At 39.6% G+C, this 13,007-nt stretch overlaps 1 protein-coding gene and 1 long non-coding RNA gene across 2 annotated transcripts in view; both read left to right on the forward strand.

Annotated features, from left to right (window-relative positions):
• Positions 1-13,007, forward strand: part of BICC1 (BicC family RNA binding protein 1) — a 255,957-nt gene that overhangs the window by 84,941 nt on the left and 158,009 nt on the right. The gene's annotated exons all lie outside the window — the stretch shown is intronic.
• On the forward strand, positions 745-6,455 carry LOC118632565. The gene is made up of 3 exons (XR_004960045.1): positions 745-762; positions 4,460-4,636; positions 6,332-6,455. It is a non-coding gene; the product is annotated as an uncharacterized LOC118632565 (long non-coding RNA).

Below are 13,007 nucleotides of genomic sequence, written 5' to 3' on the forward strand. Positions count from 1 at the left end.
GGCTGAGATGGGACAAATCGATGCTATCTGTGGAAGGAGTTTTTTTTTTTCATTGTTCTTTAACTTGTAGATAAATGTAAAAAGCAGACTGTTCAGCTTTGTATGACTCAGACATTTTAAAAGCTGAATCAAAACACAGCATATGTGGTCATAAAGGACCTTCATTCTTAGAAGATTTGCTAATATTTATCACTCTTTGTGGAGCCATATATACATTCCAGCAGTTTAAATGGAAACACATGTTTCAATCCAGGAACATGTGTGTGTCCCACAAACTGTGAGTTGGAATTGTGGATTCTGTTCTTGGTTACAGGTTAATGAGGTCCTTGAATAACTAAATGAGAATAGTTTTTGTCTCCTCATTTTCTTCTTTAACTTATTAGAAAGTGTCCTCCTGATAGACAAGTATCCATATAGGATTTGGATACTTACTCTGGAAAAAACCCTGTCACTTATTAAGAGGCAAACATCCCAGGTTCCAGAAGAGTAATTTTCAGTGTTTTGACCAGACAGAAATAGACATTATGGTTCATCTACAGTAGAATGAAGTAATGGAGAAGTATTGAATTGTCCTCCAGGAACTTTCTCCTAGTCACACATATTCCAGTTTCACATAATGACATTTGGGGAAACATTTAAGAATAAGAAATAGGTCATATTGCTGGTCATTAGCATCTTTGAAAAATACTTTTCTTCTTCCAGAGTAATGAAAATTCAAAGTCTGTGTATGCTTATTAGGATATTTTTTGGCTTTGACTCCAGGTGTGTATCACAAAACAAAATTAAAACCTCTTGAGCTGAGTTAAACATTTGACTGCCTTTACTATTTAAAATAACATCTACATCTGGAAGGATACCTTCCCAGCTTCATACTGGCTCTTCCTAAAGAGGGGATGGAGGAGGAGCATGAAACGTTTTCTATGTTACTTTGGTTTTTAGTAACTTTAAAATATATTTAAAATCATAGCAATATTATTAACCTAAATTAATTAATCTCACTGAAAAATTTTGGAATTAAAAAAATGAAAGAAGCACTGGCCAGGGTGGCTTGGTTGGTTGGGCATGGTTCACACTGAAGAGATGTTTTGCTCTCACGTCGATGTTTCTCTGTCTCCCTCCCTCTCTCCTTTCCGCTCTCTCTAAAAATCATTAAAATTTTAAAAAAATATATCTTTAAGAATAAGAATTGGTAGATTTCCAAAAGGGTTTAAATTATAGTTTAACAACTACTAAGATCATGAAATACATTGTCTCACATTTGAAGCTGTAATAGTTCAGTTTACTATATGTACACATAAACTTTCCCATTCAGTTATTGTTTGCAAGATTTACTTGCTTTACTGAATGTGTTTGAAACATTTTACTTCCCCCGATACTCTGTTAGGGCAAAAAGCTAACCTGTTATAGCAGAGAAATCCAACAATATAGTTGTTTAAGGAACAGAGTTATTTTACTTTCACATAACATTTTAAGGTGAGTATTCCCACTTGATGGGTGGCATTGTCCCCTACTGTCAGTCAGAGACCCAGATTCCTTCTGTGATGTAGCTCAGCTGTTCCTTAAGTTACCACGTCCAAATGCGAGCTGGTAGAGAACAAGAGTATGGAGGAGGCATGCCATGCCAGGCCTGGTTGTGACATATGTCACTCCTTCCATTCCCTGGGAGAAAACGTATTTGTGTGGCCTTACGAAGGGGAGATGGAACATAGGAAGGAGATGTTGACTTTGCAAGCATTATGTAGTGAAAGAGATTGTCAGGAAAAATGTACGTGGTCAGAGTTTTATGTCTTCATGTGCTGTGCTTTGAAACCTTTTATATTACTTTATTAGGGCTGCTGTAAAAATGTTCAACAACCTGGGTGGCTTAAACAACAGAAATGTGTTGTCTCACAGTTTTGGAGGCTAGAAGTCCAAGATTAAGGAGTCAACAGGGTTAGTTCCTCCCAAAGGCTATGAGAAAGATGTTCCATGCCTCCCTCCCAGCTTCTGGAGATCTGCTTGCCATATCGGGCGTTCCTTGGCCTGTAGAAGCATCATCCTGGTCTCTGCCTTCATCTTCATATGGAGTTTACTCTGTGTGTGTGTGTGTGTCTCTGTTTCCAAATTGCCCGTTATAAGGATACCAGTCATATTGAATTATGGCTCACCCTAAAGATTACATCTGCAGTGACTCTATTTACAAATAAGGTCACATTCTGAGGGTTTTGGATTTCAACATGAATTTTGGGGTGACATAATTCAACCTCATAATATCTTTTTTTTTTTTTTTAATCCTCACTGAAAGGCCGATCCTCTAACTGCTGAGCCAAACCAGCCATGGCTAACATCTTTTTTTTTTTTTAATGTTTTTATTGACTTTTTAGAGAGAGAGAGAGAGAAACATCAGTTGGGTCCCTCCTGCACAACCCCTACTGCGGATCAAGCCAGCAACCCTGGCATGTGCCCTGACCGGGAATTGAACTGGGACCTCTCAGTCCATGGAATGATACTCAATTCACTGAGCCACACTGGCCAGGCCTTATAACATCTTTTAATGGAGGAAATGATTTTGTAGAAAAATTCACTATAAACAGAAAAATTTGCTAAAACTATAAATTGTATTTATTATCGTTTGATACTCAGTTTGATTTATAGATTTTAACTGCCTAGTAATTTTTACCAAATCTGCTTATTTTTCATTGCAAGTCATTTCTAAATTGTATAGAATAAATACATAGTTGACATGCAAGAAAATGAAAAAAAATCTAATTTGTAATTCTACCTTTGAAAGACAACTACTGGTGTATACAACCTTAGTCTTTCTTTCCATTTATATTAAAAAATGTATGGATAAAGGGCCTTTTAATATTCTCTGATTGGCTGATAAGATTACACATTAGACTATTTGCATTGGATTTATCCCAAATATTTTTCTATGCTAAAACTTTGCAATTTCCCCAGTAATTAATTGTACTTTATTCTTTGGCTCTGACTACACTGACAAAAGGAGGAAATGGATACAACTTTATCAGTTGTCTCTAGTTCTTTGTCTACCCCTCGTGGCAACCGTAACTGAAACACATGGAAATGATCTGCTGGGATTTTTACAGTTCTTTGGGCAGTTGTTCATGGCTTACTCACTGTCTGTCCTGTTTCCTTTTAATCAGCGCCCCCCCCCCCCCCCTTGTGAAATGACTATGGCCAGATCTTGGAGGGGAAAATGTGTTGCAGTATATTAGGTGGGGATGAGTATAGTGATTGTATTACAGATGTGACTCATCAAAGCAAAAATGCTTTAGGAATCTCGAGTCCCAGTGGCTGAAGAAGACACAATCCAGTCAGCACTGTAATTGACGAAAGCCAATGTTTCCATTGCCTGGGGTTATGTACATACATGCCTTCTCCACAAAGTAGACAGCACATATTTTAAATGTGAGGATATTTTATACTCTGAAAATATGTAGGTTTGGAAAACGGACCTACAAACTATGGTTTTCACAAAGGCTAACAATATGACTAATATAAATAGGATACAGTTTGGTGGTTTATGTGGTATATTTTTATTACCCTCAAATTCATCCTTCTTTGGCAAACATTACTTTTGTCATTTTGAGATTGGAAAGTAGCAAGTGTTGTCTTCTGGGGAAAATGGCTGGGAGGAATAGTTGGCTCCATCTGTTGCTCAAAATGAGTATATTAGGTGGTCTTAGATGGGCACTACTTGAATCGTTTTATTGAGGGGGAGGCAGAAATCACCATTATTTAAATTTTTTTTTCTTTATTAATTTTTAAAGAGAGAGAGAGAAACATTGATGAGAGAGAACATTGATTGGCCACCTCTTGCATGCCCTGCACTGGGGATCTGGCCCACAACCTGGGCACGTGCCCTGACCCGAAATGGAACCGGCAACCTCTTGGTGCATGGGTCGGCGCTCAACCACTGAGCCACACCTACCGAGCAGAAATCTCTACTTTAAATAAAATTGCTGCTACTTTCTCCACTGGCCATTATTTTGTATATGTTGAATAGATCATGTTACTCTACTAATAGAAATAAGTTTTAATTATTTCAAAAAGAATTCAATAAACTATTGATATAGCCCATGATATACTTTTTCTAACACTGAGTCTCTACGCTTAAACATTTTAGGTCATATCTGATTTGAATAAAATTAGGAAATTTACATATTTCTTGTAAATCCTCACCTGAAGATTTTTTTTTTTTTTTTTTTAAGAGAGACTGGAAGGAAGGGAGGAAGAACGAGAGAGAGACAGACAGACATTGATGTGAGAGAGACATTGATTGGTTGCTTCCTGCATGATCCCAACCAGGGCCATGGAGCAACCCAGGTACGTGCCCTTGATCAGAATCAAACCTGTGACCCTTCAGTCTGCAGGCCAATGCTCTAACCACTTAGCCAAACTGGCCAGGCAAAATTAGAATATTTAAAAATTTTAATCTTAGTATTTGTTTCAATAGGTAATATATTCACACGGTTCACGATTCAAATGTTACTAAAGGGCACATATACAGTGAACAGTACAGTATCTGATGTCATGGTTCTGAAGATGTGCTGAGAAAGCTATGCAGAATTACAGTGTTGATTCCAAATTTAAGCAAAGGTTATCACCAGTGGATGTCATCACCAATGGACAGGTAGGCCTTAAAACTAACATTCAGGGACACTGAGTTCTTATCCTCATTGTGGCCCTGAGGATAAATTTCAATGCGAGAATCTGTGATCACGGTTCTCTTATACTACTGGCTAAATAAGGATAACTGAACACGTATAACACTAAGGAGACGTCCAAAAAAGCAGGTTGTCTGGTCCTCTTCTAGAAAGGTGTTAAAGATAAGAATTGAACCTATTTTATATCTTATCATTTGCTCTCTTTTCTTGTCAAGAGTCTAGCAAATAAAGGCCAATGAGAAAAGATTAAAAAAAGACTCAGTGATTAGTTTGTCATCCATTCTTTAGTCTGCTAAGTTCCTTGTGTTCATTTGGATGTGAGAAGCCTGGGTGTCAGACTGTATTCTCAAGCATGCTGTATGTCACCTGTAGAGTTCTGTCATAATGTTTTATACTCGGCTTTTATTTTGGCAGTCACTTCACACATTTGCTTTGTGAAAATCACATTTTCTGTTTCATTTCTCTTTCTGCAACCATGGAAGTAGAAGACGTCAATAGATTCCTTAAAAATGTGTGTTTGATGGTAGTGAATATACCCTAATAGCTACTGCAATTTTTAAAAGCAAATAATAAATTTAAATCAATATCTGGTGAAAGTTTGGTCGTTAATTGGTTAAAATCCATTTGCTCTTGTTTTGCCATTTGGACTTATAGGAAAATTTAAAGATGGTTTTTATATCTCTATGCCTTCTTTTCTTCAGATGAAGGATACTGTAGTCAAATTTATCATATGACTTAATTTTGAGACCCCCTCACTATTCTATTGACTTTAAAGAGTCATTAAAATGTCCCATTTTAAATGTGGCAGTGGTGTGCTGTTTTAGATGTAGCCTGACCAGTACAGTTACAGATAGTGAGGCCATCGTATTCACAGTATGGATGTGATCTAGACATAGCCCAAGATCATATCATTTTCAAGCACTGAAAATTCTTCATCCAATAGAAGAGGAAAGGTTGGCTTCAGTGTCATCGCTAGGTACGTAGTATAAAATAAGGATCCTTGATTTCAGACTGGCAGGCAGAGACCCACTTAGAGGTAACTCACATGTTCTGTTTCTCTGAGCTCTTGACCTGACATGTGGCTTATAGACCATGTGGCGCTATGGTTTCCAGAACACGAAAGGGTGGAAAGCATCCCCCTCAAAGATTTCACCTGGTTCTGTGACTCAGTCGGCAAAACTCCGGTATGGTTTTGTTTCTTCCTTGTGGACTCCATAGGGTTACCTGGGATGGAGGTGATCAGCCAGCCTCAGGATGATACTCTGTGATGTGAAGGCTTGTGCACTACCTTTCTGTGTGATTCAGGTGGAGCCTTGGCCGTCACTGAAGAGCTTTAAGCTCCGCAGGTTTACTGGGGGCTCACAGAGAAATCAGTGCGTTCTGGATGTGGGGCTGATGTCTTTTTCTTGAAAACAATAATCCGAATAGCCTTAGATTGAGATTTTTTTTTTTCAAGGTCAGACGGCTAGTTTGTGGCAGCCAGGACCTGAAGAGTGCTTTTTTCTTTTCTTTTCTTTCTTTTTCTTTTTCTTTTACTTTGTTTAACTAATGTTAATAAAACAGAAATGATTTTCTTTAAATCATCAATGATGCCCTTGTGGGTGGGCTAGGCTTCTATAATAAGAGAAATTTCATCTACAGCTGCCCATTTTGGTAAATAGGGCTCTGAACCAGGCTCGTTGTGGCACACCAGAGGGACAACCAAAAGGCCGGAGACAGATTAATGAAGTAACACAGTGGCATGGATTTGTCCCCCCTATTTTGACAAGAGTCAAGAGTTCAACATCATGTTAAGGTTTGGGCGTTCTAAAGTTCATACCTGATATTTTCCTCTTTTATTCTACCCATAAGACTTACAATAACAATTTGTTGTCATTCCATGAACAATCCTTTCTGTTTTTTATTTTTTGAAGTTCAGCCTTTTGCTAGATGTGTTTAATATTTTCATTTTATTTAGGCAAAATAGATTGCTTTAGAATTTATCCTCAGGCTAATTCGACTCTTACCTTACTTTTGTCTTTGAAGGCTGCTTTTAAATGTATGCACTTTGTGGTTTATGTGATGATATGCCTGCCTTCCCACATACCGTGCCCTGGAAAAGAAGAGGGGCTAGCCACAGTCAGTACTAACTGCTTCCCAGCCCTTCCAGCCACAGCTGATGGGCCTCGATGTGGGCAGCAGACCCAACGATTACCCTTCTGTGGACACTGGCCGTGGCTCATGTGACTGGCTCTGAAAACTCACTGAGCGAGATTTGTCTCTACTACATTGGGAAACTAAGTCCCCATGTAGTAGTGGGAAGGGAATGGCATGTTGGACGGGTCCAGGGAGAAGCCAGGAGTGACAGTGTTGGTCATGGGACACGTGGAGTTACAAAGGAGAAGCTGTGAGTAAGCAGAAGAAACCCACCCGTGGAAGGGAACTTGGAGCAAAACCCAGACAGCAGGTACCCCAGACATGAGAGACACCCCTGTGGAGCTGGCACAGTGTGTGATGCTTCTTGGGTTTGGATCTACGTGTGAACTTGCAGTCTCCTCCCCTTTTCCTGATGTAGTTGACAAACATGATGAGTCCTGGCAATTAAGAGTCAGACTAAAATACATAAAACGAATTCAGTGACTTGAGTAATTGCATGATCATCCTCTTCCAAAGGTTTATGCATTCACACTTTAACAAAATTTGGTGTGTGTGCATTCAGTAGCTTACCCCTCATTGAATGGCTCAAGTTACATCTTTAAAGGAGCAGTGCTCTTAGATAAGACATTTTTCCGCAAGCCTCTCATTAAAATGCGTAGATAGCAACAATACCACAGTGTGTTTTAAACCATGGGAATACATTGTTCCAGTGTATGATAAACACCCTCTCTGTATAATGTATATACTGTGTAAGAAGATTAGTCTCATTCAGGGTGTGTTCCTTTTTGCTAGTCAGTTGCCAGCATTATTCAAGGAATAATGGGCTCATTGCTATTAATATCTTAGGTGGAAAAAGTATGTATTGTCCTTATTTTCCCCAAAGATTTTGTTATGGGCTTGTATTGTACATAATACAATTTCTCCCTTCTCTGTGGCCATTGACATTAATATTGTTTTAGTCAATATTATACTTTTTGTGGGAAGTTTGTAGTCAGCCAAACTACAGTATGAAACATTTTCTGTTTTTCCTAATCGTAGTTAAGGAGAACACTTTGTTACTCCATGCCTCTTTCAGAAACATGATCCTTGAGTTAAATTATTAAATATCCTGAATGTTACTTTCTCCTTTTGTATGTTTAGCAGTTGTGGCTTGTCCTAAACTAGTTCTTTTGCAGTTTTTAAATTTCTTTGGATGTAAATTTCTTGAAAGAAGCTGCCTTTTGGCACTTTAAGTGGTGGAAAAATAGATTTTATTACCTCTCTTTTTTCTTGGTGAAATCAAAATGGTCCAGGAAAAGTATTTAAGTATGTCTTTCCTTCCTTAACAATTACCACTTTAGTACTTTTTGTCAACTGAGATTATCATTCAGTCATTCAAATTTTCTGCTTCTTACTGGTTAAAGTGATGATAAGGGGGGAATGAAGGAATGTAGCCAGGGATGAAACCGACTGCAGGCAAAAATACAGGGCTTTTATGTTTTCCTCTCAGTTTTCTTTCTTGAGCTCACCATCCATTAATTTTTTGAGAGGGGAAAAAAAAAAGCCAGCTTCACTTCCTATGTGCCTGTTTACCCTGGAGTTACCAGGAAACTTAGATCCCCTGTGAATAAGAAAACTTTAAACTCAGATACTCTGGAGTTGTTTTCTTAAATAGAACTTCTTCCTGTTATGATTTTCTATGGGATTTTCTAAGACAATGGTCCAAATTCATGTGTAAGTCAATAGGAGGTGCTGTTTGAGAAATTCCATGGCATAGTCCCTAGGTGGGTAGGTTTGGAGAGTCTGTGTTTTTCTTGGCTTCAGCTAGTACGTTGAGAGGGAGGTATTAACAACATTGAGGAAAGCATATTTTTCAGTACTTAATTGGAATGTGGGTATGTCTTCTCATTTGCGCATCCCTTCACTTTAGTATCCCTCTCAAACGTTAAAAATCTGGTGAGCTACCTCGAGACCCGTGAATCTAAAAACGCTCCTGTTGTCTTGTAGGTCCCTTGGGGATGCTGAAGTAGAAATCATTTCTACTTTCAAAGAGCTTTCAAGCTGAATGGGAAAGGTGCTTATAAGAAGGGGTTAAGAGTGGACGATTATGTACAGACTTGACAGAGATGCCGAGGACACTATTCATGAGACATTGACTGTCCTGTCTGTGAGCTTAACCCTGTGCAGGACTGGAGAGAAGAAAAGGTGGTCGTATGAAGGGTACACTCCAGAGGAGTGTGGCAAGGGCATATAATAGAGGACGCAGAAGGAGGGACTTGTTCTCCCTGGAAGAATCAAGGAAGGCTGCCCTGAGGAGAAAGGGTCTGAGTGGGGATTTCAAGGGCAGGTTAAAAGAGAGAGTGTAACTAGAATGTTGGGTAAGATTAGGGAAGGTTTTGTAGAAGAGTTTCTGAGGAGACAGCAGAGTTTAGATTCGTTCAGGCTATCTTCTACATCTGTGATTCATGACCTAAATGTCTTAATGGAGGCAAGATGGAGAGGATTTCTGGCAGAAAGAACCAACCCCGTGCCTTTGCAAAGGCAAAACAAGGGATGGAGGAGATTGTTCTCAGTCATCTAACCCTGACGACAACCAAATTAAAAGTTATAATACCATTATATTATTTCATCTGAGCTAATTATTCACAAATTCAAGCGAAAGGTTGAGAGGATGAGTGGAAGGACTTGAAATCCAGATTAAAGTTAGGAGGTTGTACTGTTTGTGTCCAGAGTCTACTCAAAGATGATGAAAATTAAAAATGATAGCCAGGATAACCAAACATTTTGCAGTGTGGTTTGTTTTGCAGCTGTGTTTAGAGATGTGTTATTACTTTTTTCTTTCCACTACTTTCCTGGATAATAAATGTATTCCCAGGAAGATTAACTTTTAACTGTGCTTTGAAACATGAATTTTCAGCAATTGTAATACCTTCATTGCATTTTGGATGATAAAGTTTCCAAGCTTGGAATGATGGCTATAAAATAAATAGTGAGCATCATTTAACTAAGTCCTGAACCTTTTATGATATGCAGTTTTAAAACATGTATTTTCCAGGAAGACCGTTTTGGCTTCGCAGTTTACTTCTGGCTGTGTTTTATGGGAATCATACTTAAAACTTCTGAGAAATAGGTACCCATAATTCAGGCTTGGAAGATAATAGAAAATTTGGTTCTATTTGTATAAAATTAAAGATTGCCTTGAAGAAGTTGTTGGCAATCAGTTTAGCATACACTAGTTATTAGCATTAAACCACAAATGTAATGATGAATAAGTACAGAGGAGGGAAGGCCAAGAATATATCAGGACTGGTGTCTATGTGCAGAATAAACATAGCCCATTCTCAGGTTTTTAGGGGCAGATTTTCTAGCTGAATTATTAACTGGAATTCACATTCCCTTTCCCAGTTCTCCAACTGTACCGTTAACAATTTTAGTGATAAAATAATACTATTAACATATAGCTGCATTCTTAACCCTCCTCCCTGTAGGTTTGCCTGAGTGTTACCAGCATTGGGGTTCTTGGCTTCCCCAAGACAGAGATCGAGAGGAAGCCCCAGAGAAATTTCCAGACCGATTTTATTAAGTTTTTTGCTCGAGCACAAGGGAGGCAGCAGAGAGGAAAGGAGGGGGCTCTGAACTGACCATGGCGCTGGCTCTGCATGGCCGATGCTATAACCTGGGGACAGGGCTGGCAGGCATTTTGACAAAGGCAGGCGTGAGGAGTGGTGCCTCTCAGGGTCCGGTGACTTCCTTTTCCAGCTGTGTTGCCTGGTAACTGTGTTTGCGCTAAAGCTGTAGGGGTAAGATGGCAGGCTGCTCATTCCCGCCACCCTGGGGAGGTCGTCAAACCTCGATCAAGGGCACATTCAGGTCAGTAGTTTAAGCAGGCAGTTAGCAGGGAGATGAAATCAGCTACCACTGCACTTTTGAGTAGGTAGCAGAGGGGTGGTGACGTTTTTGCATTCATTCTAGCCATCTGGTGTCCTTGGGATCCCAGGCCCAGGTCCCAGAGCTGTCTCATTTGGACCTTCGAAAAACTGTTGATGCCCAAACCAGAGATTCTGATTTAATTGTTCTGGAAATAAAGCTCAGGCATTAGTATTTATTTTGAAGCTGCCCGTGTGACTTTAATATGAAGCCAAGTTAAGAAACCACTGATGTGTGGAGTATGGACAAACGTAAAGAGAAATTGTTAAGTTCATGTTGGTCTCTGACACTGACTTAGAAGGGAAGGAATTTGATGTATTTTATGTTTGTCAGTTTCTCGTGGATTTGTTTCTGGCGAGTTTCATTCTCATAGGAATAAATGTTATATTGTGTGATCTACCAGAGGGTATGCTGTGAGACACTAGTTCCGCATGTTAATATGTGTCCAATTTTAAAAAGTTCTTTCCTGCACAACTGTTTACAGACTTCAGTGTGCTAGTCCTTTGCCTTTTGTGAATTTGTTAGAGGAATATATAACATGTAGCACTTCACAATATTGCTTAATCAAATCTTTTTTTTTCTTGCTGAAAATCTAGTCACCAGCAGCGATTTTGAACTTTTCATTTCATGGCACACATAAATTAATTGCTAAAATTCGGCAGCACACCCAAAATATTTTTTGGCTGATCTGACAAAAAAAAAATAGATATAATTTTGATTCATTCACACTGGAATGGCTGGCTATTGATGTGTTAGCTGCTGATTTTTTTTTTTTTTAATCCTCACCCGAGGACATTTTTCCATTTTTTGTTCAGATAGAGCGGGAGGGAGAGAGAGAAACATCGATGTGAAGGGACACATCGAGTGGCTGCCACCCGCACGACCAACCAGGGCCGGGGACAAACTGCAACCGAGGTACGTGCCCTTAGCGGGAACCGAACCCAGGTCTCTCTGTACCGCAGGCGGACGCTCCAACCGCTGAGCCAAACTGGCCAGGGCAGCTGCTGATATTTTTTAATTTGACAATCTAAGGGAAAAGAGGGCAGGGCCCCTGACTAGTCAGGTGTTGCATGTTTTAAAAATTCTGGCGGCACACCAGTTGAAAATCGCTGGTCTACAGAATTAAACAATCAGTGAATCATTTGAAACATTTTTTTCATTAACCAAGATCTGTGTTAGGGCTGGATGTGATTGTAGTTACACAGAGGAGTCTTTCTTAAATATATTTCTTTGGTGACTCTTACGATAGAGATAAGAGTGTATGTGTTATCGTTTTGTTTCCATGCTCAGAAGTTCTTTTTTTTTGTATTTATCTTCAAATAGAACAGGAAGGAGGGTGGGGGGTGTGGGGGGGAAATATTGACGTGAGAGAGACACATCGACTGGTTGCCACCCACACGACCCCAATCAGGGCCGGGGACAACTGCAACCGAGGCATGTGCCCTTAGCGGCAACCGAACCTGAAACTCTGTGGTCCGCAGGCTGATGCTCTAACCGCAGAGCCAGACTGGCCAGGGCTATGCTCAGGAGTTCTTGAACCCTTCTCCATTGCCTCCCCGATGAAGCTAAATGTCCACCTTTGGCACCGAGTGTTCATTACAGCATGGTGACTTCCTACTATTTAACTGTCTACCTTTGCCCCTCAAACCAGTCTTCCTGGAACCAGCCAGTGGTCTCCTGAAGCCACAGTTATTTCTGATTCTTGTGGCTGTAGATAGAAATATTTACCCACCTAGAAGGTCTTTCTCTGGCCTATATCTCTAATTCTCTCCACTTGTGTGTTGGCAAAAGTCCCACTCTTGTGTGGGATACCCTGGACTGGCTCAGTCCACATGGACGCTTGCCATTTATTTATATATTGCCCTTTGCTTAGACTTTATTTAAAAAGTTAATTTTCTTGCATTGTTCTGTTCTTTGGAGTTGATGTACTAAATAGTTCAACTAGTTTTTGAGCTCTTGAATTAAGAGACTGAAGGATTTGGGTGCCTCTACATTGCTGTGCATGCATGGTTGGGGCTCAGTAACTCCTTAGAATCATGATATTGTAGGATTGAAAGGGACCTCAGAGATCTCCTACTTCAGTATACATATGAGGAATATAAGACCTAAAGAATTTAAATGATTTGTCTAAGTCCTATAATTATGTAGTTGTTGATGCTGGGCAGGAAACTCAGTCTATCGTTCTTTTCACTAGGCGCAGTTAACATCTTTTAAAAATCCAGTTGTTCTTTCAAGAAAAATAAAAGTTGCTTGTCCTTTTTTTGGTACGTGCCCCTGGTGGGAACCGAACCCAGG

The sequence above is a fragment of the Molossus molossus genome, unplaced genomic scaffold (assembly GCF_014108415.1).
Source record: "Molossus molossus isolate mMolMol1 unplaced genomic scaffold, mMolMol1.p scaffold_m16_p_17, whole genome shotgun sequence".
NCBI lineage: Eukaryota > Metazoa > Chordata > Mammalia > Chiroptera > Molossidae > Molossus > Molossus molossus.